Source organism: Protopterus annectens, chromosome 1.part2 (assembly GCF_019279795.1).
Source record: "Protopterus annectens isolate FY-2018-M chromosome 1.part2, PAN1.0, whole genome shotgun sequence".
Classification (NCBI taxonomy): domain Eukaryota; kingdom Metazoa; phylum Chordata; order Ceratodontiformes; family Protopteridae; genus Protopterus; species Protopterus annectens.
Genome location: NC_056727.1, coordinates 155,794,148 through 155,807,927, shown reverse-complemented (window position 1 = coordinate 155,807,927; position 13,780 = coordinate 155,794,148).

Genomic DNA, 13,780 nt, shown 5'->3' with positions numbered 1-13,780 from the left:
AGCTGGGAGTCAGTCATTTTCAATTCAGGGCCCTGCCCTTTGGTCTCATCACAGCCCCCCGGGTGTTCACCAAATGTTTGGCAGTGGTCACGGCTCACCTGAGACAGAAAGGATTCCAGGTGTTTCCATACTTAGACAACTGGCTCATTTCCGCTACCACCAAACAGGATCTCATAATGGCCAGGGATTACACTATCCAACTTTGCAACAGTCTGGGTATTTCAATAAATTTTACAAAGTCCTCCTTGTCGCCTTGTCAGTGTATAAACTTTATAGGCGCCGTATTAAACACCACAGAAGTGTCTGCAACATTACCACCTCAGAGAGTGACAGACATAAGACGGAATATTCAGCTTCTGTTTCAGCCCAGCAGAGTCCAAGTCAAGCTAGTATTGAAAGTGTTGGGCCTCATGGCAGCGGCTTCCACATGAGGCTCCTTCAGTTGATGCTGTTTTCTCAGTGGTCCTTTCAACAGCTACCAATGACCCACAACATTTTGATAACACCATCTTGCAAGAAACATCTTTCCTGGTTGATGGTTTCCCCTCAGCTTTTTCAGGGCAGACCCTTTGTTCTCCCCCCTCCAGTTGCCACTGTCACAACGGATGCCTCCCTGATCGGGTGGGGGAGGCATTATCAGGGCAGGACGGTCCAGGGCACTTGGCAACAGTCAGAATGCCACTTGCACATAAATGTCCTGGAGATGAGGGCGGTGCTTTTGACGCTGCAGGCCCTTCAGAGCTCTCTTCCCACGGGGACTATAGCAATTCAAACAGACAATATGTCTGTGGTGTGGTACATAAACAAGCAGGGCGGAACAAGGTCCTACCCCCTCTGTCGAGAAGCACTCAGACTTTGGCAATGGGCGATTTCATCTCAACGGTTTCTGATAGCAACGCACATCCCCGGGAAGTCCAACGTCATAGCAGACAGATTGAGCAGAACTATCCTCATGCCTCACGAGTGGTCTCTAAATCAAGCGGTAGTAGACGGAATTTTTCGGAAGTGGGGCCAGCCTTGCTGCGACCTTTTCGCAACTCCGCAAAACAGCAAGTGCCTCGACTTCTTCACACTTTTTCCTCTACCAGGCCAGCCCCTCAGAGATGCTCTTGTTCACGTTTGGCCCCGGGGTCTTCTTTATGCCTTTCCTCCCTTTCCATTGATTCCACAATTAATTCAGAAAGCAACCGCATTGAGATCCAAAATGATCCTCATTGCCCCGTTTTGGCCTCGACAAGTTTGGTTCCCGTTCCTGCACAAATACCTACTGGAACAGCCTTGGCATCTGGAACCCCTTCCGGATCTGTTGACCCACCTCACGGGCAGGCTGCATCAGTCTCTACATTCCATCAACCTCACAGCTTGGTTGCTCCACTTCCAGCCATAGCCAGGCTTCCCCTTATTTCTCCTCCTGTTCGTGATATCATTCTGGCTTCCCATAAGTCCAGTACTAGGAAGACTTATGCGAGTAAATGGAAGCGTTTTTCACACTGGGCACAAACTAGATCCTTAGATCCTTTCCATGCACCCATTCATGAGGTTCTAGACTTTCTGGCGGAGCTTTTTCATTCAGGGTCATCGTCGGCCACTATCAGGGTACAATTAGCGGCCATTGCTAATTTTCATGTTGGACTCTCAGAAGCAAATATTATGTCCCACAAACTCTGTAAAGCCTTTCTCAAGGGCATCTTGTTGCTCAGACCTCCAGTCAAAGATCCACCCCCACAACGGGATTTGAATTTAGTTCTAACCTCACTAATTCTGCCCCCTTTTGAACCTGCAGCTTCTTGCTCCCTCATACTTCTTTCTAGGAAAACGTTGTTTTTAGTAGCTATAACATCTGCCAGAAGGGTATCGGAACTTCAAGCCTTGTCTGTCCATCCTCCTTATTTGGTTTTTCATAAAGATAGGGTAACTCTCAAAACAAGCCCTTCCTTCCTACCAAAAGTGTTATCGGAAGCAAATCTAAACCACTCCATTGATTTGCCTGTCTTTTTCCCAGACTATACCAACAGGGCTGAACTAAAATTACATTCATTAGATGTTCATCGCCAATTACGATATTACGTAGACAGGACAAAACAATTCAGAAAGTCAGACCAGCTCTTTCTCTCTTATGCTGCAGGCAAGAAAGGGCTTCCGGTATCCTAAGTTACTCTTTCCAGATGGCTGACATCTATTATTACCTTGGTCTATGAGTTGAGACACAGGCAACTCCCCTCTAGGCCTAAGGCTCATTCAACCTGGGCACTATCAACTTCAACGGCGTTTCAAGCAAGGTTACCACTAGATGCCATTTGTGCAGCTGCTACATGGGCGTCCAAACATACCTTTATTGCCCATTACAAGCTTGATTTAGCCTTCAGAAATAGAGCTGATTTTGGTTCCACTGTACTCAGGAGTCTGTTCCATTGAGCCACCCAGGACTAAGATGCTAGGGATGCTGTCCCAGCCAGCAAGAATGAAGGCGAGAATGACAACTTAACATTAAGAAGTTATGTCTTACCATAACGTTCCATGTTAGTTGTCTTCTTCTCGCCTTCTTTCTTAAGGCCTCCCTCCTGCCCCCTAGCCTGGATAGACTCGAGGTTCTGAGTCCTTCCATTTCTGGAGATACAATATGTTGCGTCTTTCCTTGTATCCTTAGTGTTACTAGCAGGTAATCTGTACTTGTAAAAGAGGATTATAATATTATTATTATAATATTACTATTTATACTATGTCTTAGCTTCCAAACAAGATCTGGGGAGTTAGCGCATGGTATTGTGGGATATAGGGCTGCCTCGAGCCGGTAAAAATAGCTCTCGAGCTATAGTATAGGCCGAGTCGGAGCCGAGGATCGGCTCCGAACCCATCCAGCAAGAAAGAAGGCTAGAAGAAGACAACTAACATGGAACGTTATGGTAAGACATAACTTCTTATTTTCCTGGCAGATCATTGGCATGTTATTGCAGAGTGCCATCGGTAACTGATAACTGACATTTGAGTTTTAAACTTGATGCTCTTTAGAAAGTTCATGTTAGTGTACAGCCTATATATTCTAGCAACATCATAAGTCTAGATGTGGAATATTAACAATCTGCCCCCCCCACACACACACACACACATATTTTATGGCTTTGTCCACATTTCCTGCTCTAAGAGGTTGAAAGTGTTGCACTCAAATTACATTCCCATGTGACATCTATATCAAATATGCCCCTATTACTGGTTATTTGTCCTCTCAGCAGATATGTTGAACTAACAGAATGACAACTATTTGTACAGCCATACCTCTCAACTGTACAGATTTTGCCTCATTTTTGGTCTGTTTCTCATACAGTTGTGGTTTTCTGGCAAATCATTGGTTAAAATTATTGAGAGTTGAATTCAGAAAATTGTGATGGATATTTGAGTCGAAGACTTCATACCGTATCTCTCAACTGTCCAGATGTTCACAGAATGTCCAGATTTTTTGGCTGATAACTTTGGTCTGTTCCTCATAACATTTGTGGTTTTCTGGCAAATCGCTGGGATGATCTGAGGACTGAAGTCACTAAATAATGACATACATTTGAGGTTCAGACTTCAAATGCTTTAGAAAATGTATATTAAAACAAATCCTGTTACTCTAGCAACTTTCTCAGTTTATAAGAGCAGTATTTAAAATATGTCCATATTTTGGTGCCTTTTTCCCCACATTTTGTCAGGTTTTGTCCAGATTTCTCACATTAAGAGGTTGTGAGGTATGCTTCATAACCTTCAGAAAATTAATGTAAATGGAAAACCTGTCATTCTATCAACTTTCTAAGTTTGTAAGAGCAATTTTAATGTGTCCCTAGTTTTCATCCTTTTACCCACAGTATTTATGGCTTTTGTCCATATTTCTTGCTGTAAGAGTTTGAGAAGTTTGTGTACAGCCCTGGTGATCATCATTGTGGCATTCTGTGCAAATCCACTGTGCTCCCCTTTACCCAAAATTGATATCCGTGTTTGCTTACAAGATATCACAGCTAGCAAAACTGTTGTGATCTGCAAAACCTTTACAAGATATCACAGCTAGCAAAACTGTTGTGATCTGCAAAACCTAGCTTAGGCACGCTGTGCCTCATTAATATGCATTGCATGCTGAGCATCATCACGGTAACATGTAAACTCCATGTAGGCTCTGCGCGAAGCATATACTGTGTTTACTGCATTTGTGTGTATGTCTTGAACATAATGTATTCCTTATTTCTGCCAACCCAAATAATTTTTTATTTATTTATGTATTTTACATTTGTTTACTGGGAAAGTTTGACTGGCCAAGGTTGCCCATTTTTAGTTGATTTTACATTTGTTTACTGGGAAAGTTTGACTGGCCAAGGTTGCCCATTTTTAGTTGAACCCTCCATACATTATATTAAACCAATGTACAAAATTTTAGAAAAGAAATGTACAGTATTTTAGAAAGAAATCTACAAAATTTTATAGACAACCTCACATGAGTATAAGTAGTACAGGAAGAAACATAAATATACAAGACATAGATATGTATAACAACATTCACTTTGTCCCAATTTCTTGCATTAAGAGGTCTGCTACTAATCTTGTAAGTGCAACTAATTGTGATTTGTTGGATTATGTTGTTTTCTATCCAGAAGGGTCAACAAAGCCTAAATAATGGGAGAGATTGTGAGAAATATGGCTGTCTGGGTATATACGTGTGTATGTGTATATATCTATATATAGAGAGAGAGAGAGACATTCTCTTGCTAGCAGTCTAGAAAAAGACCTTCTTACAAGCTTGCTCTAGGTAAAAGTGGAGGGAATCATCTTCATTTCTACACCAAAACCAAATGTTATGGGATACCGCATGCTCACCTTAGAAACACTTTTCTGTTGTGGTTCAAAACATCTTTTATGCAGGCTTTTTCAGATGCAATCTGCTTGCTACCTCCATGGAAGAACCAGATGTAAATAGGTAAGGTGGGAATTATGCTACCTTCCCGAGACCCTAATATTTAATTTCCAGTTAGGCTGCTCACTGCACAGAATTTTTAACTTCTTCCAGAAATTATTTGGATTATTTTTTTTTTTAACCACTGCTAGGTTATGAAAGTTTTGTGTATATTGTAAGTATGGAATGTATAATTGGATTTGTGTATTCTGGTTACATTATTGTACCAAAATATATGTAGCTTTTATTACTTAACAGCCTAAGCAGTAACTAAAAGAAGGCCATTGTTGACCAGTGCATCCATCTGGTTAACAAGTAAATAACTCCATGCAATTTATTATATTTTGTGTTAACTTATGCACATGTTCAAAGAATACACTGGTTAGTTGGTGTGTTGGTTTGGCCAGCGCTCCTCCAGAAAAATGCATTGAGAATTTCTCCTTCATTCACTGTCCTGAGTTCAGTAAATGACATTTAAAGATGCAACTAATGACAAACCATGGCCATTCCAGGTGAACTGAAACAAGAATCCTAGTATTATTCTCAGGAGACATGTCAGAGAGGTCATTTACTCAACCAAATTCTCTAGAATCAGAGGTCCTGCAGCCGGCTGGCAGAGAATGTCATGTGTAGTGTATGAGAAGAATGCCAAAGAAGCTGAAATGTTAGGTGTATAGAACAGTGGTGTGACCAGCTTTATTGTATAATACAGAAACCTGGGCAATAAAGGCAGTGCAGATGAGGAAGCTAGAGATGATGGAGATGAAGTGCCTGTGACAGGTGGTAGATGCACACTGTGGGACAGACAAAGAAATGAAGACATAAGAGCAAAAAGCCAAAATAGCTTCAGATGCAGAAAATGTCAGAGAGAACAGATTACGGAGGTCTGTGCAAATGCAGAAAGGCAGCAGACAATCTGGTGAAGGCTTGGAACAGACAGGAAAAAGGCACAAGGATACAAGGGCATCCAGCAAAGAGGTGGATGAATTTTGTGAGAGAAGACATGCAACAGTCAGGCATGAGTATCGAGGAAGAGAGAAGAGTAGCATTGAATAAAGAGAGTGATGGTGACAGTTGACACAATATCCCAACCCCATGAAGAGAATAGGAAAAAAGGAGTTGGTAATGATATCAGAGAGGTCTTGTTGCCTTAGAAGATGGTCACTTTTGATTTTTCTAGTTGGCCATTATTTCCACTCTCCCTCACTAACATCATTAGTGACATCGCTAAATGTCTTGTCTACCAACGTACATCTCTATTTAACACACTTTTCCTATGAATTCCCAGTGTGGATTAGTTATAGTAATTTATAGCAAACAGCTATAAAATTTTAAAAACAAGCTCCCAAAGCATAGGAATTGAACCTGATGTTTGTTTAGATGAGATTACTCACCTGCAAGTTAATTATTCAGGAGTTACATCTTGAAACCTGGGCTCTAGTGGCTTAGCTGTTATTCATTGTTCCTAATAGACTGTTAAATGTATTTAAGTTGAATTGTGTGATTTAATAGTAACTGATGTAACTCTTTTTTTGCTACATAGTTACATAATGCACTATTGAATGGCATGAATATTGTAGCTACTTGTTTCTTTAAAGCTAAGTTGTGTCTCTATAGCTAAATGTGTTTGGTAACCAGACTTTAGTATGACAAGCTCTTTGCAGGGCTGTTCATTAGAGTGAAAACTGAGAGGCACTGTTGCAGTAAAATGCTAATGTGTTATAATGATTTATGCTATATGTAAAGATATGTGAAGATTTTACTAACATAGTTTAGGGTTTCCTCGGGTAGTCTAATGTTGTTTAAGCTACACAGCTGCTTCTGACTGCCTCTGAAATCAAGCTCTCTCTCTATCCCTCCCAGGTCTTCCCCTGCACAGCGTGAGGCAGAAAAGAACTTCGCCCTTTTCGAGCGACTACTCTACTATTGCCCACAACCTGTAAAACAAAACAGGTCATTATCTGGTCATTTTAGTATAGACTTTAAAGTAAAGTATTATTTAAGGGTCCTCAGCACTAGCACGAATCTCCCTAGGCTTACCCAAACAAAAAATCCAAGCTTGTTTGCATATACTCCACTTAAACTACAGAACACACTCTAAAACTAAGGCAAACAGCTATAAAATTTTAAAAACAAGCTCCCAAAGCATAGGAATTGAACCTGATGTTTGTTTAGACGAGATTACTCACCAGCAAGTTAATTATTCAGGAGTTACATCTTGAAACCTGGGCTCTAGTGGCTTAGTGTAAACCCCGCTCCGCGAGCACTCGCTTCGCTCGTGCTCGCTCCGCTCCCCGCCCTGCCCCCTATTCCCACCCGCCCCCAGTACTCGTACTTTTATAACCTCAAACCACTCCCCCTACTGTCCACTAACTTTCTGTACCTCACTACCGCCCTCTAAGATCAAACGGAATATGACACCACCCAGGAAGCTTATCATACTAACTCTTTTTCCCCTCCTACTTGTCCCTTACCTAGCTACCCTATATGAAACCTGGTCTTACATAGGCTTCCACCACCCAGGCTACCAAACCAACCCTTTCCCCATAATTAACAACAGAGGCCATGACTCAACTCCCTACTCACCCTCCTTGTTAGAACTCGAACGCTATGTAATTATCAAACCTACCAATATTAGGCCAAATGATAAACATTACTACAAACTTCTACTCAAAGCCCTCAAATTCATTACCACTCTGAATCACAGACTAGCCACATATGGTGATATCCACCCCAACCCTGGCCCTTCCCCTCCACTCAATTCTAATTCCACCCTATCCTCCCCTCCACTTCTCAATCTAAACTCTAGACCCTTTGACTCTCTTCTGACCTGTCATCTAAACATCAGAAGTGTAAACAATAAGATTCACAACCTACATGCCCTTTTAGCTACTTGTTCCCCAGACCTACTATGTCTCACAGAAACCTGGCTTAAACCAAGTACGAAAGACACACAGATAATCCCACCAGGGTATGATATACTAAGAGCAGACCGAATAACTCGTAAAGGTGGCGGTGTAGCTATACTCTACAAAAATACATTACAAATCTCCCTTGCCTCTCCACAACCCCTCCTAACAAACAATGCCGAAATTCTACTTGTAAAACTTCAAACAAACATAAAAGCATAAATATAGCATGTATTTACATCCCCCCAGGTAACAATAATAACAAAACCTTAGAGGACTTTCTCCACTGGTTAACTCAAACACACCCCCAGGAATCCATAGTGTTAGGTGACTTCAGCATCGATTGGAATTCCTTCTCATCTAGCTCCCCATCTAGCAGCATAAATCTACATGGCTTTTCTCAGCTCATATCTACTCCTACCAGACTAGGTAAACCCCAAAACAAAGACAGCATCCTGGACTGGATCCTTACTAATAAAGATCCTGACCAGTACTCAGCAGGTACTCACCCAGAGGACATGAGTGATCACTTACTCACCTATGTTATTAAATTCAAGAAAATCACCCCTCTTCTTACAACCATAAAAAAATCATGAACAATAATAAATTCAATGCCTCCATTTTTCAAACTGAACTTAAAGCCCACAACTGGACAATACTCAAGTCTCATCCTCTTGAAGAGGCAGTTATCTACTTCAACACCACCTTCCTCAAGATTCTAGATTCCCATGCTCCAATACGGTCCATTAGAACTAAAACCAAAACCGCACCATGGCTCTCTTAAGGAAACAAAATCCAAAATCCTATCTAGAAACAAGATGTGGGTCACATGGCGCACCTCTAAAGACCCACACTCCCACCAAACCTTCCGGCAACTTAGAAATGAAACTAAAAGAATGATCTTAAATGATAAAAAAAACTTCTTCCTCCACCTCCAACACAAACACCTTAATAATCCACAAAAATTCTGGGCAGGCTTAAACAAGCTCCTGCACCCAGGCCAGGCAACCACCCCCACTCCAACAACTTGCAAACAACAGTGCCCTGTAAACATTGCTAACACATTCAATAGTTTATTCACAGAAACTATACAGTCCCTGGCCACACAATTCAAACAACCAGCCCACTCCACTACCCATGCCAGCAGAATACTACAACTACATCAGATCATCTATTTACCTTCGATCCAGTACCCATATCCTCTATAACATCTCTTCTTAAAAAACTAAAACCCACTAAGCTAGCAGCTGACCTTCTGCAAAAAGCAGCTGAGGCCATTTCCTATCCCGTCTCCATAATCATAAACCGTACCTTGTCAGAAGCCTTCATCCCCTCCATATGGAAAATGTCCCACATTATTCCTCTCCATAAAGGTGGTAGCTCACTAGAGCTAACCAACTACAGACCTATAGCTATACTCTCACCCCTGGCCAAAATTATGGAAAAGTGTGTCCACAAACAACTGATGGAAAAACCTCACCAAAAATAAAATTCTAGCCAACTCCCAACATGGCTTCAGGCCAAATCACAGTACCACATCAGCCCTACTATCCTTTTTTAATACCATCAATAACTTCAGAAACAATAATAAACTATCATCTGCTCTTTTCTTAGACCTCTCCAAGGCCTTTGATATGGTGAACCACATTCAACTCCTCCATACATTAAAAAAACTATCACTCAGCAATTCCACGCTGAAATTGTTCCAATCCTACCTGTCCAATAGGCAACAGGCTGTTCTATGGCAGGACAAATTATCCACATGCCTACCTGTTACACTTGGAGTTCCCCAAGGATCTATTCTTGACCCTCTTCTCTTCACCATCTTTGTTAATGACCTGCCCACAATCACCCCCCATACCACATGCATTCAATATGCAGATGATTCGACTATCATCAGCACTGCCTCCAACCTGGCAGACCTCACTGCTTCAACCCAAGACACCTTCAACCTAATAGAAAAATGGTTCTCAAGTCGTCAACTAGTTCTCAACCCCAACAAAACAAAACTACTTACTTTCTCACCCACTAACAAGACTCTTCCCCCACCTTCTCTATTACATCCTCCAATGGAATCACTATATCACCAGAAGCTCACACAAAGCTATTAGGTGTTACCATTGATAACTCCCTTAAATTTGACACCCATTTCAATCTAACCATCAAAACCGTCAATAAAAAGTTTGGCGCTCTATAAAGTAAAACACTTTCTCACTCCTCACGCTAAAATTACTATTGCCAGCACACACCTACTATCAACTCTTTTCTATGCCTCCCTCTTTACAAACCTAAACAAGACAACCCTTAACAAACTTGCTTCTTGTTACAATCACATAGCTAGATTTGCCACAAATTCCACCTTTAGAACGCACCACTGCACTAACTTGAAGCAACTAGGGTGGTTAGAGTTTTCCAGCCAACTCCATTTCAACCAACTCAAAACGGCTCACCAGATACTGTATCACCCAGAGAAAACACCAGCTCTGAAAAACATCATTCACCCCTATATTAACCTGCAGTCTCTACGCTCCTCCAATAAGATCTTAGCTCAAACTACCAAAGCCAATAATTCTGCTGGGGATTCTCTATTCTCAAACTTTGTAGGTAAAATGTGGAACTCCCTACCGACCATGCTCACCTCAGAACCTTCAATCCTACAATTCAAAAAAAAGCTTAAACCCCATCTCAATACTCTGTTCCAAACCTGATTAACCACTATCATTTACCCTTCTCTTACCTCACTATCCTTAACCGCTTTTTAACAAGGCGTCTCGCCTTTGTAACTGACCTATGTTTTTTTTAATATGCTGCTGTTATTTTTTTTCCCAAGATGTGATGCATCTTTATATTGTATTTAGAACTCAACTATCTTCCTTTTTTGCATTAACAATGTTCATATGTCTGTTATGTACCTGGAGCTTTTCTCCCCGGGCCTCCGCTGAAAATGGACATGTATCCAGTCGGACTCTCCCGGTTAACAAATGTAAAATAAAATAAAATAAATAAAAAATAATCACAAAACTGCCTGTCTCCACTGACTATATCTCCCCATCATGAATCCATAACTTACTGTACTGCAGTGGCTTAAGACACACACACTCACCAAGGATCAGATTTCTCTATGGGTTGCACTGAAAGCACCTACTTCAATTCTATGTACTCTCCAAAATAAATAAAACCATTATATTTGCAGACTCCCAAATGTGTTTCATTTTAGTAATATAAACCGGTCCCTCTCATAGGCAGTGTATCCCCATGAATTATTCATATCCTACTCCTCAGCAATAAGTCTGGGGATGCCCGGATCTACTTCATAACATTGAGACCAAAACATCCAAATCCTAAAACCTTGAAAACCCAGAACATTGAAAGTGTGCTTCACAGCTTTGAAAACTACAGTGCATATGTAAATTACACCCTCTCCATCTTTAACAACACCTAACTAACAAACACACTTTTTACTACGTTTCTGCAGGGGGGCAACCCCCCCCCCGTACCCCCACACTCCCAAAAATTAAATATACACACTCCAAGATTGCATTACAGTGGAACAAAACGTTGATTTCCTAACCTCACTGTGATCTTGGAGTTGGTATATTTAATTTAGGGGGTGGGGGGGAAGAGCCCCTCACATGGGGGTTGCTGGGAGGCTTGCCCCCTGCAGAAACATGCTAGAAAGTGTGTTCGTTAGTTAGGTGGTGTAGGTGGAGGTGATATTTACTTGTGCAATATAGTTTTCAATGTTATGAAGCACACTTTCAGTGTTTTGAGTTTTCAATGTTTTGGTTTTTCAGTGTTTTGAATTTTCGATATTATGGTCTCAATGTTATGAAATTCAACTTTATGAAATTTCAGTGTTATGAAGTAGACTCGGAATGCCCATTTACTGTGAGATAAGTTGACCATTACTGCTGAGTGCCCAGCCTGATAGTCTCCAATATGTGAAAATGCTTATGTTATGTAGTCCTATCTTGCCTCCATTATTACATGTGGGTTCGGAGCCGATCCTTGGCTCTGACTCGGCTGCTTAGAAAGCCTGAAAACTTCTGATTGGCTCGTGTCTAATAGGTATCCCATGATGCATGCACACATTCCCTAGATCTCGTTTGCTGCGTCTTCAGTCGGAAGCTTCTTTTGGTTGGCTGTGGCTAAGTGATTTAGTTCTTTATTATTCTGCTTCTTAGAAGTTTTTAACTTCGTGTGAAGTGCTTTTCTTATTGTTGATAGCCTTATTGTGATACCGATTGTGTCAATTTAACTGAACTGGACTTTTTACTGGATTTGACTTCTCTGCTACAAAATGTTGGGCCTGTTGGCCTTTTTTGTGTGTGTTCCTGTGAGTGCGTGCTTTTGACTAAACCATTTTAACTAGTGGTACTAGTCTGTTCCCATTTCCTTTACACTAGGTTCGTTTAAGTTAGACAACCAAGTAAAACTTCCCTTGGTTGTTTGTTGTGAGAAGTAGGGCTAGATCTGTTTAAGTTAGAGGATCTAGTTCCTCTCTTGTTGACCGTGTGTGGTGTTTTTTCTCTTCGGTCGCCTATATTGAGACTGCCATTATGTCTAAAGAACATAAAGAGCATAAACAGTCAGGATTTAAAAAGTGTACCTAATGCTCTCAAAAAAATGTCCATCACTGATGGACATAGCGTCTGTGTGTACTGTTTAGGGGCCATACATCTTCAAGAGACTTGTCTCTTTTGCCATTCCTTTAGTCCTAGAGTGTTCCAGGAATGGAAGAATAAGTTGATTCTAAAAGGCTTGTTAAAACCTTCTTTCCAGGAAGACCTAGCCAGTTTGTTGTCCTCTGCTAGGTCGCATTCTCCTGGTAAAGATAAGGGCAAGACCTCAAAAAGGTCTTCTCCAGCCTCAACTTCTGTCGCTGAACCTCCACTGAAGTTACCTAAATTGGAGATGGCCTCTGTCTTTTCGGCTCCACTGTCCTCAGAGCCGATTGAGATTCTGGACATGGACGTTGCAGTATCGACGCCCAGTGCTTCGGTGTCGATAACTAGCAGTCCTCTTCGGAGCCAGTCTACAGACATTCCACCGGTCTCCCCTACTTTAAAATCAGCTATATTGCATAAAGCTAGGTCTCCATCACTGTCCCCCAGATCCTCCAGGAGCTTTTCTGAAGAAGACATAGAGAGAGTGGTGCTCAGACTCCTTAAGTCGTCAGCCTTGCCAAAATTTTTATCTGCTCCAACCACTTCTGTCTTGGACCCGACTCCTGTTACCGACCCTGCTCTTTTTCCTCCTCCAAGCCAGATTGGACCTTTGGAGCCAATGCTGGCAGTATCGACTATAGTGGTGTCCTCGGCTCCAGCACCCCGGGTGGTTGTCTTGGAGCCGAGCTCCGCTCTGACACTGTCTGCACCGCCCGAAGTGTCTAAGGTCTGAAGCTCTATGGTCGGGCCAGAGGGGGACACTTGGAACTGAACCTCTTCGGTGCCGAGTCTTCCTCTTGGTGCGTCGGCCCGAGTGAGCTCGGACCCTACATCATTCTCTGAGCCAATTCCTTTGGAGCTGGGCATCGTTCGGAGCCGGAGGAATCGGTTTTCGTGAAGATGAGGAGCATGTTGGATAGTTCATCCATACTATGTAGGAGTACCGATGCTATACTCCCTCAAGCACTGACTACGGTCTCAGCATCCTCTCTCCCCCAGGATGGTAGAGACTCACAGCCTCAGGACCCCCGTTTGGGTGGTCCCCTATCTTCCGAGACCTCCTCAGAAGATCCCGCTGAGGAGCCCCCTCGGAAGAGATCATGTAAGAGGAAGCATGTAGACTCCCCTGATGAGTCTGTCACATCTGACACTGACCTCGATGAGTCGGAGGGGTACCCTAAGTCGTCCTCTGAAGATGCAGACATTTTGGAGATCCTCAGGCAGAGAGGTGGCTGGCCCAACATTACCCCTTCCGATGAGGAGTCAGTGTGCCTGAAGGGTTTTGG